The sequence below is a fragment of the Malaya genurostris genome, chromosome 2 (assembly GCF_030247185.1).
Source record: "Malaya genurostris strain Urasoe2022 chromosome 2, Malgen_1.1, whole genome shotgun sequence".
NCBI lineage: Eukaryota > Metazoa > Arthropoda > Insecta > Diptera > Culicidae > Malaya > Malaya genurostris.
Window position 1 is genome coordinate 275,010,658 of NC_080571.1, and position 18,436 is coordinate 275,029,093.

General features: G+C 35.9%; 1 protein-coding gene across 2 annotated transcripts in view; it reads right to left on the reverse strand.

Moving 5' to 3' along the window:
* LOC131430140 (chitin deacetylase 1) overlaps positions 1–18,436 on the reverse strand; it is a 71,413-nt gene that overhangs the window by 16,680 nt on the left and 36,297 nt on the right. The gene's annotated exons all lie outside the window — the stretch shown is intronic.

Here is an 18,436-nt window from a genome sequence, read left to right on the forward strand (position 1 = left end):
CACACCCCAATGCATGCGTTGACATTGTGTGCGTGCGAAAGAATAAGGAAAAACTCATTTATTTTTAAAACTCGCACGAAATCTTCCGATAAAAACGTTTATCAGGCACAGTTTATATACGAATCGATAGAAAAATTAATTATCTAGAATCGTATGTTCTTGGAATTTCCGTTTTCTTTACCGTTTTCTCACAATTTTGGGTAAAGTGCGTGAAACCCCGGGACAGGCAGCGAACTCCCGTGACCACGGCGAAGCGCTACCTTAAAATATACAATTACCTACACTGAAATGAAAATCTTATTTATATTCATTAGATTTGTCATATGAATCATATGCAGAATATAATTCATAGAAATTACATGGAAACTTATAATCTTTATTTAATGTGTACGTCAAATCTAAATGGACGTTATCATAATGAAAGTTATAAAAATATCCCATATAATTTATATGGAAATCCGATGAAAGTCGACAGTTGTGTCAAATACAAATAATAATACCCCTAAGTCCCATACAAACGAACCGTCAATGTTCGGTTCACAGCCTGAACAAGTAAGCCTAGCAAATTACTCCCTTTCGTTGCGATAGTTTGAAAATGTGGAAGGAGATCGTTTCTGGCAACGCTTTATGCTAGTTGCTACGGCGCAAAACAAGTTTGTTTGTTTATGTTTTCCGTTGTTGTATTGCAACAAATTCAAAGGTACACTCCAGCTAATCGATGGATGAAGAATTGCGAAATATTTTGGCAGTGATGGGACTTTATTTCATAAACGGGCCTTGATGTGGAACATGGGTACGATTCGTATTCGTACTACGGAAACAGCGATTAGCGCTCTACACGATAAAATAAAAGTTAAAAGAGAAACAAATGCAAGCTGTGTATGCGTTTTCCCAATAGTCACTCATCTGTGCGTGACCCAGACAAATTGATTATAGCCCGAACGGTGGCAGACACAACAGTTTTTCTTTCACGATGGATAAACTTATTAATTGAATTATTTTCTATTAGTATTATGACGTAAAGGTTCCCCGCACTTAGCAGATGTTGGAAAAATTCCTACTCCTCTGACGGGAGTGATTTGCAATGAGAAGAACGGATGGCTACCATAACGATTCGGTGAACAGTGCCGAGACATTCTAAATACTGAGCAATTTCCGAAAAGCCAAGGAGCAAATTTCTGAAAAGCCAAGGAGGACAAAAAACAAAATCCGATATGGAATAACCATATCTCATACACAACAACATAGTTCAAGTTTATTTTTCACTACAATAAACAGTAACTATGATGAACTTGTTCTTACCATTCAGTGTTGCAAGTTTTATAGAAAACTCGTTAAAGTACATTGTCACTCTGACAGTGTATCATGACAGTGTACCGCACGATGCAAAATGTGTCCTTGAAAATTTGTCGAAGTATTCCGTATTATAATTTGTATTTGGTTGTGTCCTCGATATTCATCAACTGCTCCAGACCATTTTTTTTCAGGAAGTTCCGCATCTCAATGTAATTTTAAATCACTGACAAGACAGCTCATCCAACTTCGTTCAAGGATATGTGTTAACGGACCATGAAATATATATCCGGTACATTTCATTACTCTATCTGTCTAGTAAGATTCATTCAGTCTCGGGATCTCACTTCTCTTTCGCAAATATCATGAGGTGCTCCCTTACCGAATGGAATACTAGTAAAGTTTGAATCCTCACAGAAAAGTAGTAGTTGGCAATTATCTGCTATTCGTATGAGTTATATATGTATATATATATATATATATATATATATATATATATATATATATATATATATATATATATATATATATATATATATATATATATATATATATATATATATATATATATATATATATAAATAAATTTCATAAAACTAGTCATATGGTATATATGAACCTATCTAAATAAATTCGAAGTGAATATAATATGCGCTTCATAAATTGTTCCAATGTATGTTGTGCGGATATCTAGTAACGGTTATAAGACGCGCTAATAAATTTGACTCATACTGGAAATTTCATTCGTTATATGGAAATCCTGTAAAAATAACGTTAAGAAGAGTTTTATGTTTCATAAGATTATCTCATATATTTGACATGATGTTGAACACATCTTGTAACTATTATTGGAAATGCTAATAGTGCAAAATCATTAGAATATCGTAAAGAAAATTTAGCTCAGTGTATAATTACTAATTACTTCAAATTTCATGGCTAAATATCAGAAGAATGGTCAAAGAAAAGTATTGGCAGTACGTGGAATTTGACAATTCTGCTTCAACAGACTTCGCGACCGATTAAAGCGCGCATAATTATTGCATGACTAGTACTACGATTCTATTGCTACTAAAAACCCTTCCAGGTTGGTGCTCGAACATACGACAACTGATTCGTAAGACTTGCGCCCTATGTATTGAGTCGCCACCACGGGAAACGGTCACTAGAAGCAAATTTATTAATTTTTAATCTATGAAATCATATTCTTGCGTTAAGTTTTCTATTTTTTGACAAGAAATTGAAGTTTTGTAAATGCTCTTAAATTGTTTTTGATGTAAATTCTTTGGTTTTAAAAGACATCAATCTAATTTACGTCCCATGTTTTCATAACTTCCTTAAAATACAAATATAGCAAAAAGAACCAAGAAACGAGGGATGTACCGAGAGTAAATAGTTCGCGCAGGCGGCACTCGGGCGCAACGTTTTAAGGGAGCAGCAAACTGATCCTTACACACTTAAAACCATTTCTTGAGCTCGGCATAATGAAATGCCGAAACTGATCAGCAACACGTAAATTTGCTGATTGCTCAGTAATCAATACGCATGTTTCTGAACTTCGTTAAATGCATTCCCTGATATTTCGGTAAAATTCTTCACTTTGCTGAAATTTGGCATAATTGCTTGCTGAATTTATCAGTAAACAACAGATATGCCGACATCAGCAGAGACGTTTGCCGAGATTTCGGAATATGCGCTAGCTTTTGCCGAGATTCAGAACAACAGCTGTCATTTATTGCCGCGTAACATTTTCGCTTCGCATTGCGCGATTATTTTCTGATGAAATTCTCTAGTGAAAAAATGGATAATCTTCGAAGAAGTGTGGAACCACTTGCAAGTAAAAATATTGAATAAATAGCTTGAATGTTTCGCTTTATAAAAAGCGACTTTATCAGAGCACTCGCGATTATAAGGGAAAACACCCAACTCGGGGCTCAAAGCGTCCTTGAGACAAAACTTTGGGGGATATGCGAAAAAATAGCCCAATGCACAGAATAATTCAATGGATCAAAGTAAGTTTATTTGAACAATAACGTATATGCATCATTAAATATTGAAAATTTTTGTAAACCAGAAATCAATATAGGTATACATTTATTATCATATTTCCAGCTCGACTCAAAGCATCCGGAAACGCCGCTGATGGTAGTGATGTCTGAGGAATTTGACGAAGGAGACTGCTCATTAGTTTGGAGAGATGTGATAATTCCCATAGGACCGGAAATACTGTCAGCATTTAAAACTCTTTGCATGGTTTTTACAGTATTCGGTATCAAATGCGAGCCTTCCGACAATTTTTTTTAAATTTTTTTGTATGCTACATGCTGGTAACAAATTTGTAAGCCTCCTTTAAATGTTAATAAAATGAATTTTTGATCCTAAATGGCGTGTTTATAATGTTGAGAAATCACAAACAAAATTAATCGACTAGATTTTTAATTACTGATGATTCGGTAATTAATTTTTTAATTTTTTTCGTTTTATTGGATTGCCGAATATTCAGTGAACGTTTCACTGAGCAAACAGTAAATCTTATGCTGACGATTTCGCAATATTTGACGTTTGTCAAATTTGAGGGTGCCGAGACGCTCAGTAATTTTATTTTTGCCGAGATGATTGCTGATATTTTTGCCGAGACTCAGCTATAAAATTTAAGTGTGTAGGACCTTTTTTTTTGCTCGCTCTCTAATTTCCGGGGTACGCCACTAATCAGAATTCGTTAATGTTTTAATTGTAATCATTTAAATGGGGATCAAGACTACATTTAATTTCCATATAAACACATAAAGTATACATTACATTACTTATGCTTAGTGGACGTACAAATGAACGGCTGAAAGCAAAAATCGGATAAGTGCAACTTAGTTTGGAAAACCCGTTTAAGTACTTTTGAATGCAAAAATTGGATATAAACATTGAGAGCAGAAACCAAACATGAATTTTGCAATGCAAGAGTCGTTTAAAAACATCTTTTCTGCAAGAACCGGACAAAATAACTTTGAATGCAAAAACTGGACAAAAACTTAACCGGTTCTTCCAAAACAAATGTATTTATCCGGTTTTTGCGTTCAAAGTTTTTACCGACTGTCGCTGTGTACGAAGCATGGTTTGCTTGTTTGTTAAGGGCAACTTGATCTAAGCTGCGTTCCCACAGCAACAGTTTGTAAAAACTTTGAATGCAAAAACCGGATAAATTCATTTGTTTTGGAAGAACCGGTTAAGTTTTTGTCCGATTTTTGCATTCAAAGTTATTTTGTCAGATTCTTGCACAAAAGATGTTTTTAAACGATTCTTGCATTGCAAAATCCATGTCCGGTTTTTGCTCTCAATGTTTTTATCCGATTTTTGAATTCAAAAATACTTAAACGGGTTTTCCAAACTAAGTTGCTTTTATCCGATTTTTGCTTTCAGCCGTTCAATTGTAAAATATGCAATTCGGATTGGTTGACATGTCCTTGAAGTTCTTCGACATATCATATAATAACTTCCCGACAGTGAAAGAAGGATCTGAGAGGAGCTTTCTATTATATAAATAATCAACACTAATGTATAGATATATCAAAGATTCTCACGGCTTACTTGTTCACTAATTCCATTACAAAATGACCACCGGAAACTTTCTCCGAAATATTTCGTCAGAAAATAACTGTGTAACGCCAAACGAAAATGTAAAACGTACATGACAGTTGTCTAGCCGAATTTTGGCAAACGCATTTGCTGATTTCGGGATAATTGTTAATCACCGATGAGTTCAGTATAAAATTTTACCAAATCTCGGCAAAAAGAGGCACTTTACCGAAAAATCAGTAAATATACTATTGGGAACAAATGGACATCCCTAGTGATCAATCGATCGCTAACAACGCCGTGCTCTCTGGAGGCCAGTTGATGTACATCCGGCAGTCAGTCAGTTAGTTAGTTCGCGCCATCGCACTCTATACACGCTTTTAATTTGTTCTAACACATGAATCAATAAGTCCCGAGACTAACAATGGAAAGTTTTACATTTCTTTTGCAAAATTTTTTTTATTCATCAACATAATCACCTTTTAGGGTGATACAATGGTTCCAACGTTTTTCCAATTTTTCAATACCATGTTTATAAAAAAATTATCTTTCGCTTCAAAATAAGCTTTAGTTTCAGCGATGACCTCCTCATTTGAGCCAAATTTTTTTCCCTGGAGCATTTTTTTAAGATCAGCAAAGAGCCAGTAGTCACTGGGGGCTAGATGTGACGAGTATGGGGGGTGGGGAAGCAGATCAAAGCCCAATTCGTTCAATTTCGCCATTGTTTTCATCGACTTGTGGCAGGGTGCTTTGTCTCAATCGCGGCACCCACTTAGAAAAAACCTTTTTCATGCTCAATTTTTTATGAAGGATAGTAAATAAACTTCCATATGATATCTGTGTCATCTCAGCAATCTCACGCAGCTTCACTTTACGATCTTTCATTATAGTTTTTGTCACTTCAATCAATTCAATGTAACGGCTTCCACAGGTCTACCCGAGCGTACCGCGTCATTTGTGTCGGTACAACCACATGTAAACTCGGCGAACCACCGACAAATCGTTGCTTTTGATGGAAAAGAGTCCGGATAACATTTTTCAATCCATTGTTTCGCTTGCACGGTGTTTTTACCCATTAAAAAACAATCGAAACTCGGTTTTTCCATTTTTTAAACAAAATACAAAACAACTTTACTCCAACCTCGATAACTCAGCTGTTTCTGGTCGGATCAACTTAAAATTTTGACCCGTTTCAAGCAAAGGTTAGTACTCTAGAAAGACGTGGTTACTGGTTTACTACGAGCGCCATCTCTGCTTTAGTCTCGGGACTTATTGATCCATGTGTTATGTTAAGTCAATAAAGTTTTATTTCATTATGTACGTTCGCGTTAATAACGTACGTTCGCGTCATATAACCGTATTATCACGGCCACCCCGTCAGACCGAACGTAAAATCTACTGAACGAATCCTGGAAAATATAATATTGATTACTGCACAATCAGCAAAATTGTGTGTGGTCGATCTGTCTCGGAATTTTACTTTACCGAATTCTAGAATTGGTTTTAGGTGTGTTCCTTTGGATTTTTTGCGATAATAAGAAGACTGTTTATGCAATTTTCCTCCAGTTCCAGAAGAAAATTTCACAACTGCCCAAAAGAAAATTGTCGGTAATATCTAATCTTTTATAAGCTACCACCGATTAATATTGTTCAATTTGCTGGTTACGTTAGCTTTAGAACATACGATTTCACTTCGGTTATGCAGATCTGAGAGCTGTTACAATTCCTACCGTACTGTTTAAGTGTGTAGGTTGTGATAGTTTATACCCAAACAAACTATTTTGTAGAGTCAAAGAGAAGTATTTTGAAGAATACTGTGTTACTTGTATACGAGAATATGGGTGTTATAAAACAGACATCGTTACACCATAACACACATTAAAAAATATTGTAAAAATAAGAGTCATTTTAATGATTACCAATTCTGATTTGATTCAACCGATGGTTTTTGAAGCAACCAACTATTTATTTCTGGTCCCAAGAGGTGAATGACCTTAATGTTTAAGTCTTTATAATCGAAACAAAAAAAAAAGACATTGGGATCAGTGAAAAGCGACTACATAAGATTGAGAGATTTAAATTGTGTCATATCCTCATAAAATGCTTTAGATCAATATTGAAGTATTTTTCATGCAACAATTATAATTTTTGTATTTAATTGTAAAGCCGCAGCTTCACAACCTATGAGCCGCAGGTTGTTGACCCCTGGTGTAGGTGGATCAAAACAAGTTTTTAAGTATTATGATTAAAATTAAAATCAATCGTTTGATCGCATAAGAAGTAATAATCATAGTCACAAAAATATTACTTTTAGCCAAACCAAACATCCGTACGTAGGTATTATGAAAACTTTAATATTTTTCTGTGGAGCATATCCCATATAACGGAAATGAAATGCGGTAGAGAAGCGACAGAAGGCATCAATGACAGTATCAGGAATCAGGAATCAGAACAAATTGGCTCAAATGGCACGTTCCCCTTGATATTTGGAGATTTGTGCCTTGCCATCAATTTGTTTTTAGCATCATTTTCCCGATATATAAGAGGGAAGGATTGAAAGGAAATGGTAAGGGTTGGACTAGGAGGATGGGAAAAATTGACGACACAAAAACACATAAAAGCAGAAGTAAATTCTGCACCCCTAAGGGATGCTGAACAATCTGCTGAGGATCACATTTAGTGGAAGCAGAAGGAAATTCTGAACCTCTACGAGGTCCCGAACAGTCTGCTGTTAATAAAACCTCCAACCCCCGAGAGGATTTAGAGATCTTACAAAAGCGACACCATTCTGCACTCCCGGAAGAATGCAGAACGACTCGCAGTATGTACGAGCAGAAGTAAATGCGGTACCCCCCAGAGGATGCCAAACAATCTGCCAAACCCTATTTAAGGTGAATACAGAAGGGATTCATTCACTCCAGGAAGAACGATGAACCCTTCTGACTATAGCTCCTTACCACATTGGGTGAGAAACGAGAGAATATCTTTCAATTTTAGCTCCGCATACACAGACTCAACCATGTATGGAGAACCAAAAACCCGGATACGTAGCTGCGTCAATGCGGGACAGTTACATATCAGATGATATGAAGTACCATAATCTCATTCACACAAATCACACGAATAATACTCAGCACGTTGAATAGTAGCCATGTGATAATTGAGTTTGCAATGTCCAGTCAGAGCTCTGACCAGAATACTTCAATGATACTTGGAGAAATGCAGTAGACACTTTGACATTTTCAGATTTAAATCTGGTAGAAATGCTTTTGTCTGAGCGCAAGTTTGCAAGCTGCGCCAGTAGCCGGCATGTTTGGATGCAGCCCAAGAACGTATCTTGTGCTTTATCCAACTAGTTGAAAGTGGTAAAGCTGGTTCAGGACCAACGAAATCATTCGTTGCACCAGCTCTAGCCAACTCATCAGCCCATTCATTTCCAGTAATACCAGAATGGCCGGGTACCCATATGAAGTAAACAGCATTTGAAATGCTGAGGTCTTCAATTTGAGTTCGACATGCGATCACTAGATTCGACCGTGAGTCATTCGAACTGAGTGCTTTTAAGGCTGCCTGACTGTCGGAACAAAAATAAATACGTTTACCACAGATCCTCTGCTGAAGTGCCGATTGTACTCCACACAGAATTGCGTAGATTTCTGCTTGAAACACAGTACAGTATCTACCAAGTGAATGAGACTGCTCCAGCCTATTTCACGACAGTAGATACCAGCACCAACACGACCATTCAACAGAGAACCGTCCGTAAAACAAACTATGTGTTCATCAAGTTGTCGTTCCAGACAACCAGACAATCATTCCTAACGAAGAGGATAGCTCACATTGAATGTTTTAAAAGGAAAACTGCATGTGAGAGTTAGGTCACTAGGAGCGAGTAAATACTCATCCCACGGAACCATTTGAGACCACAAGCGAGTGTGACTGGTAGCATATTCTAATGGGTTACTGTTCCAAAGCACTGTAACCCTAAGACGGTATGCACAAGATAATGCTTCTTGTTTTAGGAACACATGTAGTGGTTTAATGCACAGTAGCGCCTCTAGAGCAGCAGTAGGAGTTGTCGTGAATGCTCCTGTCATCGCCATTAGGACCATCCTTTGGAGATGATTTAGCTTTGACTGAACTGTCGCGACTTCTCCTTTCTGCCACCATACAAGACATCCATATGCTAAAATTGGTCTAACGATAGTTGTGTAGATCCAATGAATATATCTGGGTTTGAGTCCCCATGATTTTCCAAAAGCTCGTCTGCATTGGCCGAAAGCCATGCAAGCTCTTTTAATCCTGAAATCAATGTGAGCAGACCAATTCAGTTTTGAGTCAAGAATAACCCCGACGTATTTAACTTGATCGACCACAGTGACCCCTGAACCAAAGAACTGCAACGGACGAGCTCCTGTAATTATCCTACGATGAGTGAAAAGCACCATTGATGTTTTGCCCGGATTTACAGATAATCCAAACCTGACAACACCATTGTTCAACAGATCGCAGGGCTTGCTGCATTAAATCAAAGAGAGTGTTAATGCTTATACCGGTCATCAATATATGATAATCGTCGGCAAAACCATAAGTCGGAAATCCAAGGTTATTAAGTTTCCTTAACAAACTATCAGCGACTAGGTTCCATAAAAGTGGGGATAGTACACCACCTTGAGGACACCCACAGACACTCAGCTTTCTAATCTCTGGCCTGCCGAAGCGATGATCAAAGAAGTTGATTGCTAAGCATTGCGTGTATCCAGTAAGGGAAAAGCCCAAGATATTCCGTTCACGACTGCAATGTTTAACCTCCTGCAGCCATTCAGCCATCGGCACGGAAATACACCTTGACTTAGGAGTTCCTATTTTTGTGGCCTTTTACGACATGGAATAGGAAACCAGTGGATCAATTCTTGGTAAAAAATAATTCCGCCGGATGCCACACGGCTTACCTGTTTGGTGGACTTATACCACCGGTACAGGTGGACCGTAGCGTTATTCTTAGCAGTTGGGAAACCGCTACCGACACTACACGGCTATCTAGGCTGCTAAGAGAGGGAAGTTAACATTGATGGTCAACTTCCATGGATGGCCGAGCAGCCGGAAACCGAGCAGCCGGAAATTATGATTAAAATTAAAATCAATCGTTTGATCGCATAAGAAGTAATAATCATAGTCACAAAAATATTACTTTTAGCCAAACCAAACATCCGTACGTAGGTATTATGAAAACTTTAATATTTTTCTGTGGAGCATATCCCATATGACGGAAATGAAATGCGGTAGAGAAGCGACAGAAGGCATCAATGACAGTAGGTCCGCAAAATACAGCTTCTTCGAGTGAAAAGCAGCCGCGATTATTATCCAACTTTGATAACCAGATATTAGAAGCAGGAAAAAAACGAATAAGTTTACGAGTCCGGTTGTATGAACAGTCGTTGGTGTGCTCTGTGAATCAAGTTTTCAACGATATTCACTTAAAGCGATCAGCTTAATTCATTCATATTTATTAATTATTAGTGAAGCATCCTCTTGATTTGCTGAATAAAAGCTAGCCACGGTATTTGGAGTAATGAATGAAACTTGGAATTGTGTATAATAAACGCAATTTCATTAATTCTGGAATTCCGACCGGAGAACGGAAAATCTGTTTTAATCCACCTAGTGGTGTAACTAAGTTATTCAAAAAAAATCTTGTTTATTATTGTTTAGTTTATTACTAATCAGATTGGGCGACCACCTCTCGTTACTACTCTGGTAATGATCGGGATTAGTTGAAATTGTACAGAGACTTTCTGAATGACTTTGACAGTAAATACTACTTTCAAATGAACTACTGTCGCCACTTTGATTTTGTGCAGATTTCTTATTGAAAAACAAGGTTTGTCACTGTCTTCTAATACCGTTATTCGGTAAAATCTAATTTTTCTGTAATTCGATGATTGAAAGCTTCCTAAGAGATGAGTAGTTATCTAGTAAAATTATCTTCTCGATTTTTTCCACTCAAAATTAAAATCAAGATGGGCTATTGCTGGACTTAACTTGTCACATTAGTGGAATCGGCAAAGAGAAAAAAAACCTTGAAAAATAACCGCATAAAATGGTTCATAATGCATTTGAGAGAGAAAACTCGACGACTATGACATCAGCCGGAAAGAAAATGAAACCGAATGTTCATCCACTGCAAACAGAAGCTTTTATCGCTTTTCTGGCAAAGTAATGGCAAAATTTCCATCGAAAGTAGAAATGAGAAAATCATTTCGATAATGCTGCAGATTTTTCTTCGTAAGCGAGTTGAACGCTTATGGGGGACAATGGATTCAAACGTATGTCGAAGTAGGTAATGACAACTTTTTTTTGTCGAATTCCAGGTTGCTTTATTCATTTACTTCTCTCCATTAGTCAGCTCTCAACGACCTGGCATCTGAAACTATTATCTAACGCATCTTTGTCCACCATCAACTCGCACTTTCGGACGCCAACATTAGCGAGGGTACGGCCCAATTTACATATCAAGAGACCTACTATCGAGACTTAGTACAAAAAGAAATACATGCAAATAAACTACATCGCCTCGAGGGGTTGTTCACCACAGTTCACAGTTTACAGTATATTCGTTTATTGCCGACAGTTCCATTCGCGGAAAATTAAAATTTTCTCATCATTTGCATTTCACACTGTTATTTGTAATATAATGAAACTACATGGAAACTTTACAGATGCGGAATGTTTCACGTTTTTATGTTCTGAACGCAGTCACTCACTTTCTTGTCCAACGAAATCACTTTCTTTTTTTGTATTTTTTCTATGGCATATACGTTTGTTATCACTAAATCTGTCAAATTTTCAACGGTTTAGAAATTATAGTTTCAATGGCAAGTAATCTAATGGCGTTTTCGTTCTTACGCTGTTATTACACCACTGTAAAGCTGATAAGAGAGCCTTAATAGCAAGTGTAGCCGATGCTATACTGATGTCTGAACTACGTAGTGACGTGACAGTTCAACATGAACTGTTACGCACTGATGAGTCGAAAACGAAACGTAAAAACAAAAACAAAATTAAATAAAATTAATCATATTGAAATTACTTTCCTCTACTACGAGTATTGACATCCGACAAATTCATCTAATCTGCTTAGATTCGTTCCTTTTTCAGTTACTTATTAACAACGAAATTTTAATACGCACAGTTAGGAAGAACCCTGTAAAATTCCCTTGAATCAGCTGTAACAAAAGGCCATCCATCATGTATAGCACACACACACTTCTTTCCAAACTTGTATTTTTACTATGGTATTTACCGAAGCTTTCTAATGATAATCGACACATATTAACGAAGAATCAGGAACATTTTTCTTTTACAAAGCCTACTGTGTCACGGTTGCGGATCCAACATTTTCAATGGATCGTATTGAACATTGTAATCTTAAGTTTGTCTTTGGTTCAATGGTCTACTCAGCAATGGTGTGAAATCTGATCCCAAAATTGTTTTGCTCTCAGTCGGTGTTGAACAGTCGTTCGCACCGCACGCGTATAGCTCTTGGCTCCTGGAATTTTTTTCTGGCTACCTAGAGTTTCATTGATTCAAGGCTTCAGTCTTTTTCAAGGCTACCTGAATCACTAACTAAGTGATACAAAGAGTGATATTAGAGTGACTAAGTGATACAAAGAGTGATATTAGAGTAACTAAGAAATTAATCAGCCTTTTTTAAGGCTAGCTAGGAGTCTAATCGAAGACTAATTTAGCCTAGTTAATTTAATTTAAAATTTCATTAATTTCAAAAATGCCTGCGTCCAACCGGAAAGGCAACAAGCCTAAGGCTAAAAATAATTCAATACGGAATAAATCACAATCCGTTATTCAACATTTTTCTAATAACATTCACGATCTTATAGAATCTGAATGTAAAAATAAAAGACAACGGACGGATTTCCCTTCCGCTGATCCTATGCCGTCTAACAATATTTACGAGATTCTTCCTGAATCCGATTGTAGCGACATAGAAGAAAATTCTTCAAAAATTCCCAAAATGGACGCTTGTCGTTCTGGGAAGAAACATCAATCTATGCCACCAGTGACGGTGATGATTTCCGACTTCAAAGCATTCCGTACTGAGCTTTCTACTTTTCTCCCGGAAGTAAAAGTCTCATTTCAAATCGGACGAAGAGGAGAATGTCGAGTCTTGGTGGATGGATTGGAAGATTACGAACGTCTTATTCGATATTTGTCCGAAAAACTTCATAAATTTTATTCATATGATATAAAATCAGACAGACCCTTCAAGGCTGTCTTGAAAGGATTATCAAATGATCAAAGTATTGATGAAATTAAAAATGAACTAAAAGAATTGCTTGGTTTTGCCCCTTCCCAAGTAATACTTATGAAAAAAAGAGCGAATGGTACTTCTAAACCACGCTCTGGAATTTCCCATGAACTTTACCTAATACACTTCAATCGAAGTGATGTAAACAATTTGAAAACTTTAGAAAAAGTACGTTTCATTTCCCACATTAAAATTCATTGGGAACATTATAAACGGCATAATCGTATTGCAAACTTAACGCAATGTCGTCGTTGCCAAGGCTTCGGTCATGGAACCAAAAATTGTCATATGGATATACGGTGTTTGAATTGTGGTAAATCGCATTCGAAAGACGATTGTCCAATGAATGAAACCACTGATAAATTTTCATGTTCAAATTGCAATGGAAATCATAAATCCAATTATTTGAAATGTCCTGTCAGAGAAAAAATTTTAAACGCTCGTTCGCTTAGACAACAAGTCAAATCAACGACCTTAAATTTACAGAATATACCTGAAAATTCTTCTAAGGCACCTGCCAATTCGTCTTCTAACGAAAACAATTTATTGACAGGTAGATCGACCTCGTCATCATCTTCTTCTAATGTCAGTTATGCTGGTATATTAGGTAGAAATCTATCACCTATTTCTTCTAATGTAAATAATCAAAACACAGGACCGCCTTGCAGTTCTTCTTCTAACGAAAACAATTTATTAATAGGTAGACCGGCCAAATCATCTTCTTCTAATGGCAGTCTACCTACAAATATTCCTTCAATGCCATTCGCTTCTTTAAATGAAGTCGATTTAGGCGATATAACTGAAAATAAAATGATCTACCTACAAGATCAACTTTTTCAAATGATCATCCAAATGAATTCGACTTCATCACTTTTTGAAGCATTTCAAATCGGATGGAAATTTGCAAATAATATTATAATGAATTTAAAATTTAACAGTGATGTTAAATAATTATTTGAATATTTTAAATTGGAATGCTCGATCTTTGAAATCGAGTGAAGATGAATTTTATAATTTTCTCAAAGTTCACAAAATTCATATTGCCATTGTGACAGAAACTTTTCTTAAACCAAATGTAAAATTGAAAAGTAATCCACATTATGTGGTTCATCGATTTGACAGGTTTACTGGAATTGGTGGTGGAGTTGCCATTTTTGTCCAACGGCAAATTAAACATCGAATTTTACCTTCTTTCAATACTAAAGTTATTGAAAGCTTGGGAATCGAAGTTGAAACCATTCATGGAATTTATTTCATCGCTGGAGCATATTTGCCATTCCAATGCACCGGCGAACAATTAAATTTCTTTAAAGGCGATTTGCAAAAACTTACAAGATATCGATCGAAATTTTTCGTAATAGGGGACTTAAATGCTAAGCATGTCCAGTGGAATTGTAGGCAAAATAACAGTAATGGTAAAATACTTCATAATCAACTCTCAGCTGGTTACTTTACAGTTCTTCATCCCAGTAATCCTACTTGTTTCTCTTCCGTGAAAAACCCGTCTACAATTGATCTGGTTCTAACAGATCAAAGTCACATTTGTAGTGAACCGATTACACATGCTGACTTTGACTCAGATCATCTTCCAGTAACATTCAGACTTTCCAACGAAGCTATAATTAATCCAATTAGTTCTGTTTTCAACTATCATAGAGCTAATTGGTTGGATTACAGATCTCACATTGAAAATCATGTGGATCATGAAACTATTTTAGAAAATTCTGCGGACATCGACACAGCAATTGATAATTTGAATCATTATATTATCGAAGCTAGAAATCTTTCAGTTCCCAAAGCTCAAACTAAATTAAATTCTCCTATCATCGATGACAATCTTCAACTGCTCATTCGGTTGAAGAATGTTCGTCGACGACAATATCAACGTTCTCGTGATCCTGCTATGAAAAACATAGTTAAGGATTTACAAAAAGAAATTAAACATAGATTTACTCTTTTGCGAAATGAAAATTTCGCTAAAGAAGTTGAACAAATTAAACCATATTCTAAACCTTTCTGGAAACTTTCTAAGGTTCTTAAGAAACCTCAGAAACCAATTCCTGCTCTCAAGGAAGGAAATCAAATACTTCTTACAAATGGTGAAAAAGCTCAAAAGCTAGCTCAGCAGTTCGAGAGTGTCCACAATTTTAATTTAAACGTTGTGAGTCCTATTGAAAATGAAGTCTCACTGAAGTATGATCATATTTCAACCCAAGTGTTATCACACGATGACATTTTTGAGACGAATTTTGATGAAATTAAATCAATTATTAGGAAACTCAAAAACATGAAGGCTCCTGGTAATGATGGAATTTTTAATATTCTTATTAAAAATCTTCCCGATGTTGCCTTGAGACTCCTGGTTAAAATTTTCAACAAGTGTTTTTCATTAGCTTACTTCCCAAAAAGATGGAAAAACGCTAAAGTAATTCCTATCCTAAAACCTGATAAAAACCCAGCAGAAACATCAAGTTATCGCCCAATTAGCTTACTTTCTTCTATCAGTAAACTTTTTGAAAAAATTATCTTGTTAAGAATGATGACTCATATAAATGAGAATTCAATTTTTTTACCAGAACAGTTTGGATTTCGTCATGAACATTCAACTACTCATCAACTTGTCAGAGTAACGAACATGATAAAAGCAAATAAATCTTCTGGGTTATCCACTGGAGTTGCTCTTCTAGACATAGAAAAAGCATTCGACAGTGTTTGGCACAAAGGTTTAATAGCAAAAATGTCTGATTTCCAGTTTCCTATTTATTTGATCAAAATGATTCAAAATTATTTAACTGATCGTACTCTTCAGGTTAGCTATCAGAATTGTAAATCTGAAATGCTACCCGTACGAGCCGGTGTTCCGCAGGGTTCGAGTGTAGCTCCAATCTTGTATAATATTTTCACTTCTGATCTACCAAATCTACCCGTTGGTTGTCAGAAATCGCTATTCTGTGACGACACAAGTCTGTTAGCCACAGGTAGAAATCTAAGAGTGATCTGCAGTCGCCTACAAAGAAGTTTAAATATTTTCAGTGATTATCTGTCAAAATGGAAAATTAAACCAAATGCAGCAAAAACGCAATTAATTATCTTTCCTCACAAGCCAAGAGCTTCTTTTCTAAAACCAAACAATAATCACATTCTCAAATTGAATGGCTTGGAATTGACATGGTCTGATCAAGCTAAATACTTAGGTTTAACGTATGACAAAAAACTCACTTTCAAGGATCACATTGAAGGAATCCAGGCAAAGTGTAATAAATATATTAAATGTTTATATCCTCTTATAAACAGAAATTCTAAGCTCTGTCTAAAAAACAAATTGTTAATTTATAAACAAATTTTCAGACCAGCCATGCTTTATGCGGTACCAATTTGGTCAAGCTGTTGTTCCACCAGGAAGAAAACGCTTCAAAGGATTCAGAATAAAATTCTGAAAATGATTCTGAAGCGTCCTCCCTGGTTTAGTACAAATGAGTTACACAGACTCACAAATATAGAACCATTAGATGTAATGTCACATAATATTATAAGCAAATTCCGACAAAAATCGATGCAATCTTCAATTGAATCGATTCGCTCTCTGTATTAGTTAGTAAGTTAGTATATAAGTTCCTTTTCCCCATTACACAATACAAGTAGGTTTAGAATTTTCCCTACACAAAAATCTCAGAATTGCGGAAGCAAATGATGTCTTCATGGTAATAACCAAATCATATATATATATATATATATAATAGGGCTGAAAAGTCACCACTTGTGGCTGAACACCCAATTTAAATCTTAATAATTTAATTTTAACTCATATTCCAATAAATAGTTATTTAAAAAAAAAAAAAAAAAAAAAAAAAAAAAAAAAAAAAAAAAAAAAAAAAAAAATTGTTTTGCTCTGCGGGTCTGGATGATTGACTCAATGCGGTTAAACGGATCAAAATTTTTGGATTAGAATCCCAAAGAAGCAGTGGTTAATGGACTTTAGGTCCCTCCCGATTAACTCATTTGATTTCAATTATAAGACAAAGCATTAAACTTTCATTTTGCTTAGTGAAGTTGAATCATTCACCTTTGTATTTAAGTGTTGTCAGTATCGTCGGTAACAATGTAGTTTGGTATTGCATATTTTGTTTTCAGATCATCTTTTTAAAATTATTATTTTAAATAGGATTTAAGTTCAATTTGTTTTTAAGTTCTGTCAATGTGGAAAGTTTACGAGTACATTTAACAATCACTTATAGTTGAGAATAGCACCAAATCTTTGGATACTTCTATTTGTTAGTATTCCTCTCAAATTGAATATGTTGGATATTTTAGTTAACACAGCTCCAAAAATAATTACCCAAAAATAAGTGTTTTAGAAAAATTTTATAAAACTGTTTCAACTAATCGTTTTCTTAAAACAAGCATCTGATCAAAATGAATTCAGAGCTATTTTTTGACTTTATATAACATTTGTCTAAGTATTTTCAAATGATAATTAATCGCATGTTATATGGGGAGAGCTTTTCAGAATGAATTATTTTCTCTACTGGCAACAGTGATCGCGAGGAATGTATTATTTATAACAGGAAGCAACCGGAATAAGAATATTTTTCTGGAATAAGAAGCCAGTTGTATGGTCCTGTAATAGAACCGAGTCAAACCTCAAATGGTTCATAACACATGGATCAATAAGTCCCGAGACTAAAGCAGAGATGGCGCTCGTAGTAATCCAGCAACCACGTCTTTCTAGAGTACTAACCTTTGCTTGAAACGGGTCAAAATTTTAAGTCGATCCGACCAGAAACAGCTGAGTTATCGAGGTTGGAGTAAAGTCGTTTTGTAGTTTGTTTAAAAAATGGAAAAAACCGTGTTTTGATAAAAAAATTTTTTTTTAATGGGTAAAAACACCGTGCAAGCGAAACAATGGATTGAAAAATGTTATCCGGACTCTTGTCCATCAAAAGCAACGATTTGTCGGTGGTTCGCCGAGTTTAAACGTGGTCGTACCGACACAAATGACGCGGAACGCTCGGGTAGACCTGTGGAAGCCGTTACACCGGAAAATGTGAGTGAAGTGACAAAAATTATAATGAAAGATCGTAAAGTGAAGCTCCGTGAGATTGCTGAGATGACACAGATATCATATGGAAGTGTATTTACTATCCTTCATGAAAAATTGAGCATGAAAAAGTTTTTTTCCAAGTGGGTGCCGCGATTGCTTTCGACAATGACAATGCACCCTGCCACAAGTCGATGAAAACAATGGCGAAATTG